Below are 14,682 nucleotides of genomic sequence, written 5' to 3' on the forward strand. Positions count from 1 at the left end.
TTCCATCCTGGTACTACAGGCTTTATTCCTGTAAGGATAATGAATGATGAAGTACTAGAATGAAGAGCATGTATTTCAAATACTGGGTATGCTAAATATCAATAAGGCATGGGGACTATTTTACCACGGGTTTTAAGCAAATGTGCTATAGAAATGCCATTAACTTAGCTGGTGAATGAAAGTCTTGTAATGGGGCAGATTCCTATAGAGTGGAAGGAGAATAAGATTTGTTCTCCCCAGGACCTTTTGAATGAGCAAACTGCCCAGCTGATTTTACTGGCCTCCAGCTAATTAATGTTGTGAATTGACATGGCTAAATAATGAGAAAGAATGGAAAAATAATTTAAGACATTTAATTAATAGTGATGAGAAATCGAACCGGAGAGTCTCGATACTCGTGAGACCAGCTCAATTTCTTACATCGCAAGTCAATCTTGAGAGCTTCGGATATTCACTTTGATGCACACCAATCCGTATTTAGAAGAAGACAAAAATCGGAATCTCGAATACAACAGTATCGGTTACAAAGAAGATCTTTTACAAAAGAGACAATTTTGATGTTTGAAAGAAATAAATTGCGAAAATTGAGCGAATTGGAATCGAAGGCAAAAATTGATGTTAAAAAATCTACATTTATTTTTCTTAATAAAGGTTTTTGTCCGAAGAGCATGAGTCAAGTACAGGTAACCCTCATATAACGAGGTAGTTATACAATGCGGTTTCGATATAATGCAGTCTACAAATTGTAGTAACCCTTGTTCAATGTGGTCTACAATTTCTAGTAACCCTTTTTTTTTTCATATATTTTTCACTGCGCCACTTAAAAATCAAATTTTATCTTCGTTAAATTTGTGTCTGCCCGTATCGTGCAAGTAGTTATAAGTATCGAATTTAGTTTTATTGTATCCCTGAATAAGGTACTGTACAGAGGCTTTTGCAGTCTGTGTAATTCTGAACAAATAGGTGCAATTAGAGACAGCTGGAATAAAAATGGCACTAACTAATGAATCACATGTCCCCCTCTCACAAAAACTATGCTGTATACTCAAGCAAAACCATATGTTGCACTGAAACCATTCGTCAAAACACACTGTCACTCTTGGCACTATAACTCGGCTACTAATGAAACAAATATAAACAGTTGAAACAACACTAATGAAGGTTACCGCTTTCGAAAACAAAAAGATACAACAGGTGGAGCCACTAGTTTCTTCTATTTTCGAAAAGTTTGGTTGTTTTTTTTTTTTGGGTAGAGGGTGTACTTTGTCCAATACTGAGTATTTTTAGTTCTTTACGTATTTCTGAGCTGCTTCTTTTGTTCTGGAGACTACAGCCTGCTTGCTGTCCTTTGCAGAAATTTCATTTTACCAGTTTCTATTCTTTTCTCCAGCGTGTTTTTATGGTCCATAATTCACTTCCGTACAGTAGAGAAGGTCTTGCCAAAACTTTATAAACTCTCATTCTTGTCTGCTTTTGAACCGGCTTAGGTTTGAAAATATTATTGTTCATTTCTGTTATCTTTAGAAAATTCGAAATTTTGATGTCAATGTTAGCTTCTTTTGTTGAAACAGTTAATGTGTTCTAAAATTTATTTTTAATCATGATTTTACTTCTAACTAAAAATGGTCCTCTAAAAGACATGATTTTTTGTTTTGTCTGTTGATATTTGCATTTCAAAATTTTTTTGCACTTAACCTGTGTAGCTCAGTGGATATGGCGTTTGCACACCACGGGACTTGACCGCACGAAAGAAGACTTCTTGGTTTCGAATCTAGTCGGTGACTAGAAGAAATCTAAGCCTTTTTTCGACCAGTTTCCAAGTTAGTCGATCTCTAGCATGACAAGCGGGTTTTTTCTCCCGTAAACTCAAAATTGACCATAGAACCCACATTATTTCAGACATTAAATACGCGTGTTAGGAACCACGAGATGGCAGAACTTGTTGAGCCATCTCTCTTCACTGCGTGCCACTTAATTAGTGATAGCCTTGTGCCAGTTATCTCTGACTGGGTACCAGTGGAGATTGAACTGCCCACTCAGTCTCCAAAAGTTAGATAGGGCTAAACAGCCTTGCCTACTCCCTATATACAGGAATAAAAAGGCATTAGCAGATTTTTTTTCCTTCTGATGTTTAAGGCGTATATTGATTTTTAGATGGGGTTCATCTTCACTTCTTGCTATGATTTGGTCATGTGCAAACAAAAGGGGTAGGTATTAAGTATAGTTCCATGATCCAGTTTAAATGTTGGTTTTATATTTTCCTTCCATTTCTTTACTAATTCATCTATATAGATATTAAATAACAGTGGTGACATTTGGGCATCCTTGACAGACCCCTCTTTTTACTAATTTCCATTCTGTAACTTTTCCATTCATTCTTACACTATTTGATTGTTCTGATACATGTTAGTTATTACAGCAAGCAGTTGATTTGGAATGCTTAGATTCTTGAGTATGGTCCACAGTTTGTTCCTTAAGACTGTCAAATGCTTTCTGGTAGTCTATAAATGCTATGTGCATTTCTATGTCGTATTCGTAATGTTTTTTCATCAAGATTTTTAATGTAAAAGCTGGGTCAATGCACAATCATCCTTTTCGAAAGCCATTTTGTTCTCCACAAAGTTTATCTTCTACATATGATTTCGGTTTTGAAGTTAATATTCGTGAATAAAACTTATAACTAGAATTTAGATTGATTCCTCTGTAGATTTCACAGTTGCACTTATCACCTCTTTTTATTTACTGGGATGATAATTACATTATTCCAACTTTCTGGGATTTTTCCTTGCTGCCAGATAGTGTTAAATACTTTTAAAAGTCATTTGATGAATAGGATGCCTGCATATTTTATAAGTTCTATATTTATTTCCTTTTCTCCAGGGAATTTTTTGGATTTGTTTTGCTGTATTGCTTGTTGGATTTCTTGTAATGTTATTTCTTCCACTGTATAGTTAGTAGCAAGCATTATATCAGTTTTAGATTCATTACTATCTTGCCTGAGCTTCGTAGTCCAGTCAGTATAGATCAGGGGTTGCAAACTGGAGGCCAGCAGACCGGATATGGCCCACGAAGACTTTGTATCTGGCCTACGAACTTCATGATTTCTTTTCTAAAAATCTATGTTTCTAACATCCTGCAGGGATTAAAACAGAAAAAAAAATTCAAACTTCTAAATGTTTTATGACAGCTTTAAACAAAAGTAAAACCTATTACTACAATTCTTTGTACCATGTTTCTATCATCAAATGATGGTAACACTGAATGGAAGTTACTTGCCACGCAGCCATTTTAAGCCACGTGATACAATCTCAATAAGTTACAGGTTACCATTGTAATATGATAGTGTGTTAATAAAAGGTTATCTCAATAACTTTTTTTTTTGCCCATAACAATGTCTGAATTTAAAGTTAAAAAAAGAAAAATAGATCAAGAAGGAAGAACTTTTCAAGAAAAATGGGAGAAGACATTTCTTTGTGGAAGTAGAAAATATTCCAACGTGTTTGATATGTAGACAAAGTGTCGCCGTGATGAAAGAATATAACCTAAAATGCCATAATAAAACAAACTATAAGAACTGTGATAAATATACAGAAAAGATGCGTAATGACAAACTTAAAGATTTAAAAAATGAACTGAAGTTTCAACAGAGGATATTTTCAAATGTTATCACAACAAGTGATGCTGTTGTTAAATGTAGTTATGTCATAAGTGAAAAAATTGCTCGAGCTTCAAAAACTTTTACTGATGGAGAATTTATTAAAAATTGTATTTTAAGTGCAGTTGAAATCATATGTCCGGGAAAAAAGCAAGCGTTTCAAAATATAAGCTTATCAGGAAATACAGTTGCGGAGTGTGTTGAAGATATAGCAAAGAACTTCCAAGACGTATCGCGTGAAAAAATAAAGCGTTTAGTAGTGTTTTTCATTGCAGTTGATGAATGTACAGACATTATTAATACTTCCCAGTTAGTAATATTTATTCGAGGCGTTGAAGATGATATGAATGTGACTGAAAAACTATTGGATATAGTGCCTATGTCAGAACAATGACAGGAAATTATTTATATTTGTGTATTGAAAAAACGTCTTGCTCATGTGGACTGGTCAAAATTAGTAAGTGTGACTACAGATGGGGCTCCTGCTATGGTTGGTGTTAATTTCGGACTTGTTACAAAATTTCAAATGAAAAAAAAAATGTTGTGCAAGGACAAACTTAAATCGTTTCATTGCATAGTACACCAGGAGTCACTTTGTGCTAAAAAACTAAAGATGGAACATGTCATGAGTGTGGTAATAAAAACAGTAATCTGGATATGCTCTCACACCTTGAATCATCAACAATTCAATGCTTTGCTGGACGAAATGGATTCACAATACAACAGTTTGCTATATTATACGGAGGTTAGGTGGCTTAGTCGTGGTGTAGTTTTAAAAAGATTTTTTAACTCTTAAAAGAAATTCATGTTTACTTCATCCAAAGGAAAATTGATTCCTCAGCTCACTGATATTGGTGCAAACACTTGGGCTTTTTAGTTGAGATAACAAGCCACTTAAACACTTTGAATACTGCTCTGCAAGGATGCAAAACAGTTGATATGTCATATGTATGATTCAATTACGTCATTTCTGGCAAAACTATCTTTGGTAAACCCAGTTAGTAAAGAATAATTTAGCCTACTTTCCTACACTTCAATCGATTTCTCGAAATAATAATGATGCTGAAAAGTACATTCCTCAAATTGAAGAATTGAAAATTGAATTTGAAAAAAAAAAAAAAAAAAAAAAAGATTTTCTGATTTCAACCAGTTTGAAAATGAATTATTATTCAGTTCACCTGTTTTAATTAATATTGAAAATGTTGACAAAGAATTACTAATGGAAGTAATTGAAGCAATACTGAACTAAAAAATAAATATAACGAAGTTGGCACACCAAATGTTTATAAATACCTCGGCAGTAAATATCCCAAATATAAAATTTATTGTGCAAAAATATTGTCAATCTTTGGAAGCACCTATGTATGTGAGCAATTATTTTCAATTATAAAACTTAATAAGTCAAAGTTCTGCTCACGGATAAAAGATTCTAGATTAAATGCAATACTTCATATTGCAACAAGAAACGAAAAAGCAGATACTGAAATGTTAGTGCAGAGAAAAAGATGTCAGGTTTCAGGATCAAAATCAAATTAAAAAAAAGGACTCGTAGATAAAAATCTTTATTTTTGTAAGTCAAAATTATGTATTTAAATAATTTTATTAAAATATAAAGAAAATGTAATTGAACTTATGTTTTGTAAACTTGTTATATTTTTAAAATTTGAAAATAAAAATGGTGGTGTAACTGTTTACGTAAGGTGTAAAGGCCTGGCAACAAAAGGACCTTTGTTAGTCTTTCTTTTTTTAGTTTATGTTTTGGTTCACAGAATAATACTGAATACAGCCCAAGTCTGATATACATCTAATTGACTGGCCCTTTGCTGTGTTTGAGACCCCTAGTATAGATGAAGCCCTTTAGGCATAAAGACATGGGTCAGATTCCTGTCAGAGATGTGCCAAACCTTTATCAGGTCTCATTAAACAAAAGGTGAGTTAGCTGGTCTCATACAGCGGTAGGGTTTTTTTTTTTCACCTGTGAACACACATGGATTACAGTCGTGAATACATTCCAGCCATATAAAATTTGGGAGGGGGGGGGGGTAATGGTGAACTACCCTGTAAAAATCTCACCAGGAAGACTGTGGGAAATGCATACAAAGTCACCTAGGGTTACTTTGTATGCATTACTGAAAGAGAAAAACTACCACTATTTTGCTATAAGTTTTAGAAGTACAGCCAGGTTTTCTCTTTATTTCACATTTCACTTTTTCTTCACTGTGCATATTGTCCTTATAACTAATCAAAATAAATTTATAAAAGCATCTGGACACTACCTCAAGAAACAGTGTGCCAATTATTTTGATGTTATACCTGATTGAAAATGACAATGAAAAAATCTGTCTACATTGCGTCTTTATTCTCTACAGGCTGACGAATGGACACAGAGGGAGAGAATGATCAAGGAAACAGTTTTGGTAATATATAAACAACTTCATTTTGAAGACTTGGTTCATGAACCGTTTGGCATTTACCAATTGGCACAAAACAGAGCAACCTGATTCACTTTCATCTAGTAGACTAGACTAACTTTACGAGTTAGTTTTTTTTTTTTTTTTTGCTAGATGAATATTTCTATATATAATTTCCTATTCATACATGAATAAATTATGATGATGGTGGGTTTGAGAGATGTAAGACTGTGTACAGTCTTATGTCCTGCCTTCATAAAATGAGACTGGCTAATTCAGCTCATTTTGTAAAATGGTAAACAACTGCCATACTGACACACACAATGTGTGTGTGGGGATGGGGAGATACAAGCTATATAATGATTCACTACATCATTAATACTTTCGTCTTCCAATAGCCTTATTCTGACACTGGACAAAAATAAAAAAATAAAACTTGTACATAATTGGAACTGCATCAACTGCTATGGGCTGAAGCTTAATGCTCTAGAACAGTGTTTCACAAAAGTGTGGTACATGTACCCCAATGGGTACATGTATGTGAAAGAACTTTATGGGATAAGAAACACCTTTTTAAACATTTTGATCTTTTTTTTACTTTTATATTTTTGTCACCAATTTGTCATAGATAAGTGAAGGTCTTCTTTTTTTCAGCCATTTTCTGTCCACTGCTGGACGAAGGCCTCCTCCAGTTCTTTCAACCTTTCTCTGTTCTTGGCAATGGTTGACCAATTTTCTCCAACAAAATTTGACAATTTATCACTTCACTTTCTTTTAGGACGTCCTCAGCCTCGTTTCCCTTCCAAAAGAAAGGAAACCAGATCTATTCTATAATTATTTTTTCAATAACAAAAAAAAATTTAAAGCTTTACATTTTTTTTTCATTGGAAAAAACTCTTTAACATGGATTACTAGTTAAAATCATTAAAAATATAAGTTATATAATTTTTTTTGTCTCCAATGTATGTATATTGGATTCATAAAACTGAAAATGTATTATTATTATTATTACGGGTATCTCCATGGAGTCAGTAGACTCATCACAGGAGACCCAAACCCTCAAAACAACATCTATCATATCTGTTCTTGAATTCATTCACAGACGAAGAACTCGCAACTGAGTCAGCCAATGCACTCCACTCATTCACCACCCTCCAGGCAAAAACCTCATTCCAACGCCCCCGTTAACCACACTTTTCCTTAAAATCCTTAATTATTAAAATGTATTTAATAATTTAAAAAACATTTCACATGTCTATAATTTATTATAAAGCAAATGTTTAAAAAATAAATACCTTTAATTATTTATGTTTGAATGAAATATAACTTCTCCCATACTGCCTTGCCTCACAGGGATATAGCAGCTACGAAAATTTTAAGAGGTATGTGATGAACAATTTGAACATTATGAACAATTTCTAGCCCTTTTTTTTTTTTGCCCAATTTCTTCACCAGTCCTGATATCATCATATGTATGCAGGTAACAGCTTCGGTCTGTCCAATGCTTTGATGAACTCAGTCTAGTAAATCTACAACTGATAAATGTGAGATAAATACTATACCCTCCCCAGAGGAGACATCTCATGGATGCAGAGTGCATCTCTTCTGGTTTTGTATGCTTGCACTTCTAATGAAAAAGCTGGTAAGTCTTCCAAGTGACCCATGTAATAATGCTTGCAATATCCTCGATAATAATGTCTTTCTTCATTGCTTCAGCTATGTGTTCTGCCAAAAGTAAAGTGTTCAGCTCAGAGCAACTGAGATCTGGAAAACCTTGCTCCAATGATTGTAATGGCAGGCTGCTACAAGCATCTGCATTTTGATGGGGTCTTTTTTTTTTTTTGTTGTTTGATTTTTTTCCCTGGTCTGTAGACTAAGGTATAATTAGAAATACTATCCAACAGTACTGCATGTGGCAAATGTAGTGAGATTTGCATGATGAGACTGGTCAGAGATAGATTTTCCATTTTGGTAGGCTTAGTAAATATGTCATTATTGCAACAAGTCTTCCAAAAATATAACTGGTGAAACCTTTTAATATCAAACACGATGGCTAATACCTCTGTTGTCAGTCTGCACATACTTCATTCTTTCGGATGAAGTGTTCCAGAGCTAAATATAATTGGAGCTTCTCATCCAACAGACACTGTGTGATAATGCTGCTTCTAATCCAAAAGGCGATGCACAGCATGCCAAAATCAGTGCAGGTAAACATTGTGTTAACATTCAATCTGATACCAGTGACTGGTCATTTTAAATGCTTCTGTTGTTCCTTACCCCATGTCACCCTGTTTTGATTGTTTGCTTTCTCAGGCAGAAATCTGTTGTAGCAATTTACTAAGCCTAAAAATACTTCTAGCTAATTCCAGTTCTTTGGTGTTGCAACTACCTTAATAGCTTGCAGCTTGTCTTTGGTGATGTATGCCATGTTTTAATTTAGAGCCAAAATACTCTATGGCCTGTAGTGCAGACTCACACTGGCACTGTTAATACAGTCCAGCATTGAGTAGTCTTTTTAGGACTGCTCTTAATCATTGCCAAAGTTCTTTCTGTGCAGTAACCATTAACAGGATGCCATCTAAGTACATTATGATTCCTGAGATTCCAGCTAGTAACATCTCTATAATTCTTTTGAAACATTATGGTGCTGAGGCACTACTCTGAATGGCAATCTTGTTACTTAGAATAGTTCTTTAATGGTATTCAATGTTAGAATGTCTGCTAGTTCTCTGTCTATAGGCACCTGTAAATATGGCTTGTACACATCTATTTTAGAAAAGCCACATCCATATATTAGCTTTGATAATATTTCACTGATTGCAGGAGGTGGATAGATATCAATTTTATCCATGTTTATTGTGCATTTGTAATCTTCACACAATCTAATCCTTCCATCCATTTTGTGGACTGGGAATGGGAGAGGAGTTCTAAAATCCCTTCACAGGTTAATTTGTCAATGGCTTCCTCAACCTTGTGTATTTAGGATACTGTTATATGCTTAAAATGACTCAATTTCCTAAGGGGGGGGGGGGGGTACTACCATTCTTGTAGTTGCAAGTTATCCACAAGTTTGATTCCCAGTGACCGAAACCAGTTTCTTCATAACAGGGTCAGACCTTTCCAATTCAAGAAGAGCAGCAGTGGTGTGGTTTTATGCCCCTTTCAATATACTTGGGCTTCACAATTGCATTTGTTAGACAAGTTTTCTTTGGAACATGACTGAAGAATTAGTCTACGTGTCAAAACTGACATATGGACTAATTCGTTAATGGCTTTTGCAACCTTGCCACATAATGCAAAGGTGAACTGGGAAGCTTTTTTTTTTTTTTTTTTTAAATATAGGAGACGTAACCTTTAGAGTTGTGTATACTGCCAATCCCTTATAGATTCCTATTGTATCTTAAAATGACTGAAAAAGATGAAAACATGAAGTGAGTTGTTTTCACTCAAGCCACACGTTTTCAAACGTGTCTGTACCAATCAGTGAATGAGCGACAGCTGAATTTAGTTCCATCTATAGAGGTATTCCATCTGGCAGTAATTTGTTGTATTCATCTAATGTCGTATTCAAAACTGGGAAGTAAATATTTTGCATAGGAATCTACTATTTGAGACTGTCGAATGACATAATTTCTAACTTTTCTAATGGTTTCATATTCAAGAACCTCTTGATTTAATTTTCTACTTCGTTCTTCTTGGCAAAGCACATTTTTTTTCCAAATGGCCTTACTGCCCCTTCCACAATGTAAACATTTTGGTTCTGTTCTGATTTGTGCAGCATACTTTCCTTCCCTGTTTACCTCTTCAGTGCAATATATTTCTTGTTGACTGAATATCATTTTGGAAATGTTCTTCCATGCTGTTTCTTCAAAACATCATGCTTTTTTGGAATGCAAAGTGTCAGCTAAAAACCTCTGTCGTGCAAGCTACAAATTAATCTGTCTAATAAATTTTCTTCTAGATCAGCAAACTTGCAGATTATATTTCTGTCCTCTAAGGCACATTTTACTATATCAATCTACCTACATCTTGGTCTTCCTCTGTGTCGTCTTTTTCCTGCCAACAGGCAGATAAAGACGACCCAGGCAAAAAGACGAATGCTAACAATGGCAAGTTCTTTCCTTATATTATCATTTTTAATGTGATACTACCATTGATGCTATCTGTTCATTCTCCTAATCTTTCTCAGAACTCTCATATCTGTGGTCTCCAATCTTTGATCGAGTGTTTCATTTTTAACCTAGCAGATAAATAGTTAAAATTGGTTTCAGCACTGCTGTATACAGCCTAGTTTAGTATTTTGTCTAATTTCACTATTATTCTATATAAATTTATTCAGCTGACTTCCTATTATACCAGCTTTACTACTTCTGTTATCTATTTCTATATTTAATTTGCCATCTTCACTAAAAATTGTGCCTAAATAGATGAAATGTTTTACTTGTTCCATAGGTTTTCCATTCAGGACAGTCAATATTTTCAATGTTTCTGCCTATTTTCATTGTCTTTTTATTGCCGATTTTCATATCAAACTTATACAACAGTTTCAATATACTCAGGAAATCTTGCAGAGTTATGCTGGATTTCTTTAGAAGTATAATATTAAATTAACATTCCCAGTTTTGATATCAGCTTTAATACCACTTTCCTTCATAATATAATCCATATAGATGATGAATAACAGCGAGGATAATGTACACCCTTGTCTAATACCTGATTTAACATCAAACCAACTTCCTATATCTCCTTCAATTCTAACAGCTGACTTACAGCTCAAGTACAGACCACGTATTTCTTGTTATAATGTCCCATTTATACCATATAACTGTAGTGTTTTGAACAGCTTTCCTCTTGACACGCGTCTTTTCTAGACCAATGAAACATAAATACAGATTCTTCCTATGTTCCCAAGATTACCCAACTATTTATCTTAAAGTGAAAATCTGATCCTGATAAACTTAGATTTATTTGGCCTGAATCCAATTTGTTCTTCACAGAGCTTCCCTTCACAATGGAGTGGTTAAGGATCTGTATAACTTGGAGATCTTCATATAGCCTTTTAAGGAATGTGATGAACTAACCAAGGTTTCTGGTCTAATATCCAATCCTCACTTCTTGTGGTGCATCCTGTTAGACCTGGATACTGAACAAACAAGGATGAGCTGCTAATTTGTGATTTAGCTGACCAAATTGTACTGGCTTAAACCATAATGTAAAATGATACCATCAACTTAGATCCCATCCTCATCACCAGCTATTAAGAGTACTGTGGCAGAGGTAACAAGAACACAGATTATTAGTAACAGAGTTAATCTACTGCATAAAGGGTTACTATACAATATGTCACATACACAAGACAAACACACAATCACAGAGGGCTGTCACTGTAACTGCCACTGCATTACAACTGACAGCTGCTCAGCAAGACCAGTGGTGCTGCATTAGAACTGTTGTGTCACTAGTCACTCACTGTTCTAGCCATCACTTGCTTCTACTATATACCTATTATTCCCACTGACTCTTGTGCACATAAGCCAATTAGGTTTCTTTACCTTAATGTTTGTTTTATTACATCTAATATTGCATTTTGTTTTTACAAAAATTCTTCAGTATTTTCAATAATTAGTTTTATAATTACTGAAAACATAAAAGAAAATTTTATAATTTTTTTTCTTTCCCCTTGAAATCCATTTTGTGTACTAGATTCTTTTGAGGCATCATGCCTCAAAGTTTAGTGGTTGTCTTTGAATTTATTCTTTATTTGTTGCTAATAGATAGATATATTCTGATCTTGAAATTCTATATTCTTTAAAGTTTTTACTTAAGTAAATTTCCATCTTTTGTGGGACATACTTTCCTTCCCTGTTTACCTCTTCAGTGCAATATATTTCTTGTTGACTGAATATCATTTTGGAAATGTTCTTCCATGTTGTTTCTTCGAAAAGAGTAGTTATCAATAGTTTTTACTTTTACCACCAAGTGAAGCAACATGTATTTGAGATTGTCTACGATAAAAAATGTGTTAGTAATTACCAATTCTGTGGTCTTATAAAATTCAAGAACTATATTGCCTCTTTCATCAATCCCAAATATTTTCATTATGTCCTCCATGTCCTTAGAATACATGACTGAAGACATGGAAGTAGTAATGGGAAAATTTAGGATTGATGAAAAACAAAGCCAATCATGTATTCCTTGAATTTTTAAGACAACAGGATTAGTGATTACTAACAAGTAACATTTTTATCATTCAAGCCTCCCATTACTATCAACATGTCTTTTCTGCTGGTATTATTAATTTTTATCTATAGATTTGGGAAAAATTGAGAGAAATATATTGCATAAACCTATTATCTTAATATGTATTTTCTTTTGCTTTTAATCTCAGCAAGATTAATTATTACATAACACCTCCAGGGAGAAAACCTACTCTACAACTCTGTCTCTACCAACTTTCGTCATCTACAACAACACCATCTACCGCTGACCACCACTGGTATTTCCACAGACAATCACAAACATCCATGCCCACGGCAGGATTCGAACTCGCAGCCTTTTGGCTGGAGAGCAGATACACTAACCACTTGGCCAACCAGGCTGGCAAGACATTAATTTCATCCATACATTTAAATAGTCATGCTCCACATCTCCATTATTATTATTATTATTTGACACCTCCAGGAAGCCAGACTCATCGAGGGAGGGCACCTGCTCTACAACTGTCTCCACGACTCAATCCACCAACTGACTGCAACTTCACCAATGCCATCTACTGCCAACCACCACCACTAGTGTTTCCACAGACAATCACAAACATCCATGCCCATGTCGGTCGGGATTCGAACCTGCAGCATTTTGACTGGAGAGCAGATACGCTAACCACTCGGCCAGCCAGCCTGGCCATCAATCTTTATGATACTGAGATAATATCTGTTACTGATCTTTTTCCTCATTTTTCTTTTAGCAGTAAGTTTACCAGTATTAAATGACATTCTGACATTATCTGTTGATCACTTTGCATGTCTTATTTTCCTTAAGTAGTCTATTTGGACACATCCTGTGACAATTCCATTTTGTTCATAGTAGTCATGCAAAATACTGCAGCCAGCTTGCCAATCCTGCAGAGTCCATTAAAGACTTTGGGAGAAAGAGTAGATTCCCAATTGCAAAAAAGAGGAAGAAGAAAAAAAGGAAACATCACTCTTAGTCCTTCATGTAGCTCCCATAGTGAGAGGGATGCAGCACCATGTCCTTCAAAGTTCTTTCTGTTGATGGCTTTCCTTTTTGTTTCTGCATAGTCAATGACATTGTCAGTGGATTGCAAGGGGATATTCAGTTTTTTGTGGATGATGCGAAGCTGGGAAGGATTATTAGTAATAGTGCAGATGCATCAGCCCTGCAAGAGGATTTGAATAAGCTAGATAGATGGGCAAATGAATGGAAGGTGTCGGTTTAATGCAGCAAAATGTAAAGTCTTGAGGTTTGGGACACATCGATGGGACATTGCATACTCGATTGGAGGAGCTATACTGGAGGAAGTAGGGGAGACAAGAGATCTGGGGTTGATGATTGATAGAAATCTGAACTTCAGGAGACATATTGCAAAGGTGGTGAAGGTAACACATAGGATTGCTGCAATAATGAGAAGGATGCTGACCAGAAGAGATAAAACAGTTACCATTCCGTTGTATAAGACCCTGATCAGATCACACAGACTATTGTTCTCAGATTTGGTCCCCAGGATTTGAAGGGGATAAATTAACTGTGGAAAGGGTACAAAGGTGGATAACAAAGATGGTTTCAGGACTGTACAATGATAGTTATGAGGATCGGCTGAGGGAATGTGGACTGCAGAGTTTGGCGGATAGAAGAAGGAGAGGTGATATGATTGAGACTTTTAAACTGTTGAGAGGTGGTTACAGGGTTGACACTGGGGAGTTCTTTCGTTTGGTTGAACAGCGGGAAGGAGTGATGACAAGAGGCCATCCCTGGAAGTTATGAAAGGAATCTGTGAGCAAGAAGGTGAGGAATGGTTTCTTTGCATGGAGGGTGGTTGAACGATGGAATGCATTGCCTGATGGAGTGGCGAGAGCGAGAACGGTCAATGAGTTTAAGGAATGGTATGATAGACTTAGTGTTTCTTAGGGGGGACCTCTCCTCGACGAGTCTTCTGACTCCATGGAGGCCTGAATAATAATAATAATAATAATAATAGCCATGTGATCCTGTCTATGATCTTATATCTTCAAACAATGTCCTTCGTTTTTTACCTCTTGATTCTTTTCCAATTATTTTTCCTTATAAAACTGTTAGTATCCTCTGTCCTGCTGAACCTTTCAGTACGGCTCCTGTTCATCTCTGTGTTCACACGTGACAAATATAGATGTCTGTAAGACATCTGTATTTGTCACGTGTTCTGTCCATGAGATTTTCGGAACTCTCCTATAGCACCACATTTCAAAGGCCATTATCTGTTGTCTTACTCTCTTCTTCAATACCCAGGAGTCACTTCCATATGTGAAAACTGGCCACACTAATATTCGTATTATTCTTTTCTTTGTCTTGATACCCACAGAACTTCTGAGCAGATCTTTATTTTTCCAGAAGGCATCTTTA

At 35.2% G+C, this 14,682-nt stretch overlaps 1 protein-coding gene across 1 annotated transcript in view; it reads right to left on the bottom strand.

Moving 5' to 3' along the window:
- TM9SF3 (transmembrane 9 superfamily protein member 3) overlaps nucleotides 1-14,682 on the bottom strand; it is a 280,184-nt gene that overhangs the window by 257,260 nt on the left and 8,242 nt on the right. The gene's annotated exons all lie outside the window — the stretch shown is intronic.

This window comes from Typopeltis vanoorti, chromosome 8 (assembly GCF_054136105.1).
Source record: "Typopeltis vanoorti isolate ZY-2024b chromosome 8, IOZ_Tvanoo_1.0, whole genome shotgun sequence".
Lineage (NCBI taxonomy): Eukaryota > Metazoa > Arthropoda > Arachnida > Uropygi > Thelyphonidae > Typopeltis > Typopeltis vanoorti.